Source organism: Tachyglossus aculeatus, chromosome Y4, assembly GCF_015852505.1.
Source record: "Tachyglossus aculeatus isolate mTacAcu1 chromosome Y4, mTacAcu1.pri, whole genome shotgun sequence".
In the NCBI taxonomy this organism is placed as follows: Eukaryota; Metazoa; Chordata; class Mammalia; order Monotremata; family Tachyglossidae; genus Tachyglossus; species Tachyglossus aculeatus.
Genome location: NC_052096.1, coordinates 9,016,597 through 9,024,798, shown reverse-complemented (window position 1 = coordinate 9,024,798; position 8,202 = coordinate 9,016,597). Strand labels below are relative to the sequence as shown.

The following is an 8,202-nucleotide window of genomic DNA, read 5'->3' as shown; positions in this document are numbered from 1 at the left end:
GGGTGGGCGGGATGGTCTCCAATCTTCTCTCCTCTGGAGTTCCAGAGACGCCCCTCCACACCCGGAGGCATCAGCCTTGATGACCGCTGGTCCCCACCCAAAGACTGAGTTGGAAAGAAACCAGTCTCTGATCCACCCTGCTTCCGTTCCAAGAAGTTCAAACGACGCTGACGCTTCGCACAAAGCCTTGGAGGGGCTGAGCCAAAATGAGGCACAGATTGAAGCCCCCTCCCCGCTTCCAGGACCCTGCCCTTGCCGGGCCCAGCTAGGAGCAGACGCGGCTGGTGGGAGAGACAGCAGTCACAAAAAGGAATTGGGGGGGGGGGGGCGTCTGGGAGCTCTGCACACAGTAAGCGCTCAATAAATATGATTGAATGAATGAATGACTGAATGAGGAGAGGGAGCGCCTTTCTCCAGAAACCAGGGTCTCCCCGCTCGTTCTGTTCCTCCCTCCTTCCCCCAGTTCTCCGGGGAGTGATAAATAATAATTCCCAGCCCCCTCCCCCCCGCTAAAAATAAAAGGGGAGGGCAGCCCCCTCCCCCATCGCGCGGGCTGGGCCACCATCTCTGCCGGGACTCGAACCCGGAACCTCTGGATTAGAAGTCCAGCGCGCTGGTCCATTGCGCCACAGAGACCGCACCGCACGCGCTGCCTCGGCACCAGAACTGAAAAGGCACGTACCTTCTGCATCATCGCCTCGGTGTCGGCATCCCCCCTCCCCTTCCCCGCTCCCGGAGGGTGGGGGGGGACCGGGACAGCTGGAAAATCTGGAGTGGATGATTCACCCGACCCCCCCCACCACCACCACCACCCACCACTCCCGAGCCACTCTTCCTCTCCCCTCCCCTTCTCCCCTCTTCCCCACCGCCTTGGGCCCAGGTGAATCCGAGAGACGATGGGTCTTCGGCTCCTGCTTCCGCGGGCGCATCCCTGATGGGGGAGAGGACCAGTCTGGGGCTCGAGCATCCTTCGGCGGGCGCGGAGGCCGGGATGCAGCCGGGATGCAGCGAGAGGAGGATGGAGAGGGAGGAGGGAAACGGAACCCTTTTCTTTCTCATGCAAATGGATACGGCATCTCCCGCCCGGGAGAAATCGCGACGGAGCCGAGGATGGAGCCGGCCCCGGGTCTGCTCACCGAGGGGCAGTTTTGAGGATGGCGGGGCGGGCCCGGGGAGTTGGGGGTGGGGGCTGCGGCTGGGGGAGGGGGCCGGAGGTGGAGAGGACGTTGCTCGGAGCCCCTCTCTGGGTAACAAAGGGAACCGATTTCATCCGAAGATGGGTGAGAGCGGTATGATGGAAGCGGTGATAATGTGGGGCGTGGAGGGGTTCGGGGGGAGAGGTATAGCCAGAATCCAGAGCTCGGATTTAGGCGCTTTTGTCGAGGGATGAGGAGTCGGGGGCTCCGTCCTGAATCCATGTTAGGATCGGGGTCGGGAAAGAGGGAGTGGGAAAGCCCCTTCCCTAGTGACAAGAGCCGGAGCGTCTGGGGAGAAGTAGCAGGATTGTGGAGGAGAGACAGAGATAGGGACGGGGAGAGACCGAAAGAGACAGAGACGTGGGGGAGAGGGAGAGACAGATATAAAGGGAGAGAGACAGAGATAGCGGGAGAGAAGAGACAGAGACAGACAGACAGAGATAGAGGGAGAGGGGAGACAGGCGGAGTGAGAAAAAGAGACAGATAGAGAGGAGGGAGAGGGAAAGGCAGGAGAGATAGAAACGGGGAGAAAGGGAGAGAAATAAGGAGAGAGGGAGATACAGAAGGGTGAGAGGGGAAGGCAGAGAGATGGAAGACAGGGAAAAAAGTGAGTGGGAGACACAACAGAAAAGGGGAAAGAGGGAGAGACAAAGGAAGGGAATAGAGGGAGAGAGAGGGAGAGGAGAGGCAGACAGAGACAGAGAGAATAGGAAAGATAGGAGGAAAACGAATGACATGGGGAGAGGGAGAGACACATAGGGGAGAGACATAGACAGGGTAAAGCATCGGGGGATAGACAGAGACAATGGGCGAGACAGGTGCAAGGGTAGAAGGGGTAAAGGGGAGAGAAACAGATAGTGGGAGAGAGAGAGAGACAAAGACAAGAATAGAGGGAAAGACAGATAGGGCCCAAGCCAGAGAGAGAGAGACAGGGAGAGAGACCCAGATGGGGGAAACATTGAGACTGTGAGAGAAGGGGAGACAGGAATAGAGGGAGAGACAGAGCGAGACAGAGATAGGGAGCGAGACACAGACGGGAAAGAGATAAAGAGAAAGTGAAAGAGAGGGGGATAGACAGAGGGAGAGACAAAACGAGAGGAGCGGAGGTAGGGAGAGAAAGTGATGGGGGGGAGCTAAGGATATAGGGAAGAAGAGAGTTCTGGGTAAAAACATGTGTGTCTGGCCAGACAATCCATAACGTCTGGCCTACCAGCCCTCAGGGTAATGTTAATCTCTCATCCTTAGGGATTTTTACAGCATCGCCCAGGTTTCCCTTGGGTCTAACCCCAATTCCTCCTACTGTCTTCCAAGAACACATCACCCTGGAGGGTCATCGCAGAGGGTGAAAGGATCCAGAGGAAGCCCTGTATACCCGACTTAGAGGGCTTCCCCGACTAAGCCCTCATTTCCTCTTCTCCTACTCCGTTCTGCCTCTCCCCTGCCCTTGGTTTTGCACGCTTTACTTACCCCTCCCTCAGTCCCACAGCACTTACATCTATATCTATCATTTATTTATATTAACATCTATCTACCCCTAAGCTCATTGTGGGCAGGGAACCTGTCTACCAACTCTGCTGCATTGTACTTTCCCAAGTGTTTAGTACAGTGCTCTGCACAGTGAGCACTCAATAAATATCACTGATGGATCAAGTTGAACTGACCATCTGTCATTCCCATCCTCCCCTGACACCCAAGCCTTCACTGACCTTGTTTCAGTTTTCACATCACTGTTCATTCAATCGTATTTATTGAGCACTTACTATGTTCAGAGCACTATACTAAGTGCTTGGGAGAGTACAATACAGCAATAAACAGGCACAGTCTCTCCCTACAACGAATGGATCCCATCCTTGACTCCAGACACATCTCCAACCCTGAGAGGGAGGACCATATCCAAGTTGAAGTCCACCTTCCCCAAAAACCTCACAAGATGGTAGGGTCTAGAACCCCCACCATCCAGCCGCTATCCCCACAAAATCCATCCAACATTAATTCATTTATTCATTCAATCATACTTATTGAGCGCTTACTGTGTGCAGAGCATTGTACTAAATGCTTGAAGTTGGCCTTTAATGCTAGACACACCCAAACCAAGCACTCTAAACTTTCACTCGCTGCCCCTTTCTCACCCTCCTCGACCCTCCCAAAATCAGCATGACTGAAAACCGAATGCTTTGGGCTGAGATAATGCCTTCCCAGGATGATCTTGAAACCATCTGACCTGCTGAGATCAATATGTTCTGTTGTTATTTATAATCATTATTTTATTTTTACTTCATTTTTATGTTGTGGTCTATTATTTCTGGCTTAGGGTTCATGCTATTGTTTATGGAAAATAATAATAACAATAATAATACATTGGAATTTTTGAATAGCACTTTTATTTTTCCAATTTAATCTCATTTACTTCTCACAACAGCCCTGAGAAAATAAACTTGTCTGCTTGGTTTTCTATTCTTTACAAATATATAAACGTGGTTGGGGATACAGGTGAAAGTATACAGGGGTACAGGTATCTATCTATCTATATATACATATACAGTTAGAATCAGATGCCTTGGAATTCTGACAGGACCCTCTCAGTGTTTAGGAAACATGGTACATATTGCAAATTTCATCCAATTAATCAGTGGCATTCACTGAGCACTTACTTTGTGGTGAGCACCGTACAAAGTACTTGGAGAGTACCACAGATTTAGTAGACACAATCCCTGCCCTAGAGTAGCTAACTTTTCCCATCTACAGACTTTCTACAGAGGAGAGGGCTTCCAAGAGTTCTCTCCCAAGATCCCCTCCAGAATTCCTCCCTCAGTCATCATTTCAGGCATCTGCAAAACACTTCCGTCCACTGGCTTCAAGACTCTCCAATAAAAAATTTGATCGATGGTATTTATTGAACACTGACTATCTGCAAAGCACTGTACTGAGCACTTGGGAAAGTATAATAGAGTTGATTATTCTCATCAGCCAGCTCCCTGTAACTATCTTGTCTCAGTTTTCCTGTAGGAGATCTTTGCTCCTTCCCAGTGAACCCAAATCTACATCTCTGCCCCTGCTCTCTCTCCCTCCCTCCAGGCTCATATCTCCTCCTGCCTTCAGGACATCTCCATCTGGATGTCTGCCCGCCATCTAAAACTCAGTATGTCCAAAACTGAACTCCTTATCTTCCCTCCCAAACCCTGCCTTCTCCCTGACTTTCCCATCACTGTAGATGGCACTACCATCCTTCCCAACTCACAAGCCCGCAACCTTGGTGTCATCCTCGACTTTGCTCTCTCATTCACCCCTCACATTCAATCTGTCACCAAAAGCTGCCGGTCTCACTTCCACAACATCTCCAAGATCCGCCCTTTCCTCTCCATCCAAACCACTACCTTGCTGGTTCAATCTTTCATCCTATCCCTTGGATTACTGCATCAGCCTCCTCTTTGATCTCCCATCCTCCTGTCTCTCCCTCCTTCAGTCTATACTTCACTCTGCTGCCCAGATTATCTTTGTACAAAAACATTCTGGGCATGTTACTCCCCTCCTCAAAAATCTCCAGTGGCTGCCTGTCAACCTACGAATCAAGCAAAAACTCCTCACTCTCAGCTTCAAGGCTGTCCATCACCTCGCCCCCTCCTACCTCACCTCCCTTCTCTCCTTCTCCAGCCCAGCCCACACCCTCCACTCCTCTGCCGCTAACCTCCTCACTGTGCCTCGTCCTCACCTGTTCTGCCGTCGACCCCCGGTTCCACATCCTCCCCCTGGCCTGGAATGCCCTCCCTCCACACATCCGCCAAGCTAGCTTTCTTCCTCCCTTCAAAGCCCTACTGAGAGCTCACCTCCTCCAGGAGGCCTTCCCAGACTGAGTCCCCTTTTTCCTCTCCTCCTCCCCATCCCCCAGCCCTATCTCCTTCCCCTCCCCACAGCACTTCTATATATTTGTGCAGATTTATTACTCTATTTCACTTGTACATATTTACTATTCTATTTATTTTGTTAATGATGTGCATATAGCTTTAATTGTATTTGTTCTGACGATTTTGACACCTGTCTACATGTTTTGTTTTGTTGTCTGCCTCCCCCTTCTAGACTGTGAGCCCGTTGTTGGGTAGGGACCGTCTCTATATGTTGCCGACCTGTACTTCCCAAGCACTTAGTAGTGCTCTGCACACAGTAAGCGCTTAATAAATACGATTGAATGAATGAATGAATGAATGAATTTTTATACCAGTGCTCGGCTCTCTGGATTTTAAACTGATGTGCCGACTGGTCCCTTACCCTCTGGGATAGTTGCCTCTCTCGAGCTCATGGTGGGCAGAGGGAGCTTTGGGGAGAAGCCCAGAAAGGTGAGGGTGGTTTTGAAGAAGCTTCCCCAGAGCTCTGCCCAGGAGCTCCTTGACCCCCAGAAGTCCCCCAGTATCTGCCCCTCTACTCCTCAGCCTTGGCCCCACCCCTACCCCTCCAGGATCTACCCCTCTCTCCTCTTCAGCCCTGGCCCCATCCCACACCCCACAGTATCTGGCCCCTCTGACCACCCCCAGCCCAGGTCCCAACCCCAGTATCTACCCCCTCTGAACCCCCAGCCCATCTCTCACCCCCCAGTACCCGTTCCCTCTGCCTCCCGAGCCCAGACTGCATCCCTCCACCTCCAGTATCTGAGCCCACAACTCAGGCCCCACCACCCCCAGTATCTGCCCCCTCTATCCCCAGTCCAGGCCCCATCACCCCACGCCCCCTACCTACCCACTCTGATCCCCCAGTATCTGGCCTGGTCCCATCCCCCACCCCCAGTATAATAATAATGATGGTATTTGTTAAGCACTTACTATGTGCCAAGCACTATTCTAAGTGCTGGGGTAGATACAAGGTAATCAGTTTGTCCCATGTGGGGCTCATGGTCTTAATCCCCATTTTACAGAAGAGGTAACTGAGGCACCGAGAGGTGAAGTGGCTTCCCCAAGGTCACACAGCAGATCCGTTTCAGAGCCAGGATTAGAACCCACGATCTCTGACTCCCAAGCCCGTGCTCTTTCCACTAAGCCACGCTGTTTCTCAGTATCTGCCCTCTGTCCTCCCCCAGCCCAAGCCCCATCTTCCCACCTCCCAGTGTCTGCCCCCTCTGACCTCTTCCAGCTCCAACTCTAACTCTCCCACCTCCCTACTATCTGCCCCCTCTGAGCCTCTGGCCCAGGCCCCAACCACAGTTTTACCCCCAGGCCCGGTCTCATCCCCCACCCCCAGTATCTGCCCCCCCACCCCAATTCCCATCCCCCCACCTGCCAGTGTCTGCCCCCTCCCACCTCCAACTTTAAATCCACCCTCCCCCCGCCCGGCAGCCCCTAGTACCTGCCCTTTTTCTCTGAGTACCCAGCCCCCTGCCCACCCCTGAAATCTGGGCTGAGCCCCCTACTTGCGTTCCACCATCCCCTGCCACTTCTCCCGCCCCCTGGCCGGCCCCCCAGCCCAGCCCAGCCCAGCCCGGCCCCAGCTCACCTGTCTGGGAACTCTCGCACCCCGGCCCGGCTCCGCTTCTCGGCCGCCCCCAGCCTCACTAACTCCCCGACTCTCCCTGGGTCTCTCTCTTCCGTCTCTCCTCCGTCCCTGAGTCTGTCTCTGTGCTCCCCTTCTGTCCCTGTTCCCTCGGGCCGGGCTTCGGTGCCCCGTGGTAACGGGGGGAAGGGGGAAGGGGCCGGCGACCACCACTCCCTCAAACTCCTGCCGGGACGCCAGGGCCCCTCGGGTCTTAAAGGGCCCGTGCCTCGCGGGTCAGAGGTCAAGGGGCTGCGAGAGGAGGGGCGCTCAGGGAGGGGGGATAGAGACGGAGGGGTGGAGAAGGGGAAGGACTGGGGGGGCGGAGAGTGGACGGGGATATGGGGGCGGGGGGGATGCGAGGAGGGGCTAGGAGGGAGGGCTTCCAGAGGTGGGGGGATGGGGTGGGAGGAGGTATGGGAAGGGGGGACTAGGAGGGAGGAGGGTCAAGGGTGGGAGGGAAGGAGGGAGGGGAATCTACAGGAGGGAAAGGGACTGCGAGGGAGGGAGAGGGTCAGGAAGGGGAAAAAGGGGGTGGGAGGAGGGACTAGGAGGAAGGGGGTCCAGAGGGGGGAAAGGGGCTGGGGGAGAGGTCTACAGGTAGGAAAAGGGCTGGGAGGGAACGGAAGGGGTCCAGAAGGGGGAAAGGGGCTGAGAGGGAGCGGGTCCAGAGTAGGGGAAAAACGGTGGGAAGAGAGGCTAGGAGGGAGACGGTCCAGAGAGGGGGAAGGTGCTGAGAGGAAGGGGGTCCAGATGGGGGAAAGGGGCCGAGAGGAGGGGCTAGGAGGGAGGGGGTCCAGAGGGGAGAAAGGGGTTGAGGGAGAGGGCCCAGAGGGTGGAAAGAGGGTGGGAGGAGGGGCTAGAAGGGAGGGGTTCCAGAGGAGGGAAAGGGGCTGGGAGGGAGGGGGTCCAGAGAGGGAAAGGGGGACGAAAGGGAGAGGGTCCAGAAGGGGGGGAATGGTGGGGAGGAGGGACTAGGAGGGGAAAGAAGAGTGGAAGGAGAGGGGAGAGAGGAGACGGGAGGGAAGGAAGGAGCGATGTGAGGAAGTTGGGCGAGGAGGAAAGGGGATAAGGGAATCGGGGGGTGGAACAGGGGGACGGGGAGAAGGGGGGAATTGAAGGGGGGGCAGGGGAGATGAGAGGAGTGGAAGAGAGGATAGGGGAGAGAGGGGAAGGGAGGCGACCGGGGAAGGAAAGAGCCTACTCTGAAAACTCTTTTTCCTCCTTCCGGTCACACTGTCCCGGGCTCTTTGTCCGTCCTCCCTACCGGCCGGGGCGCGGGGTCACCCAGGGCCCAGCACTGCATCCGTCTTGTCCGTGCCAGGGGTCAGCCTGCCTTCTGGCCGTTGCCAGGTCAGGAGATCGGAGGGCGAACCAGCGGTGGGAGAGCGGCAGGCGGAGAAAAGAGCGGGAAGAAGAGGAAGAAGGGGGAAAAGGAAGGAGGGGGGAGGTGAGGCGGGGCAGCAGGGAGCTGGAAAGGGAGGGCATCCGG

The 8,202-nt window shown here is 55.2% G+C and overlaps 1 non-coding gene across 1 annotated transcript; it reads right to left on the bottom strand.

Moving 5' to 3' along the window:
- Positions 1 to 562: 562 nt before the first annotated feature.
- Positions 563 to 636, bottom strand: TRNAR-UCU. Its single transcript has one exon. It is a non-coding gene; the product is annotated as a tRNA-Arg (tRNA).
- Positions 637 to 8,202: the final 7,566 nt, after the last annotated feature.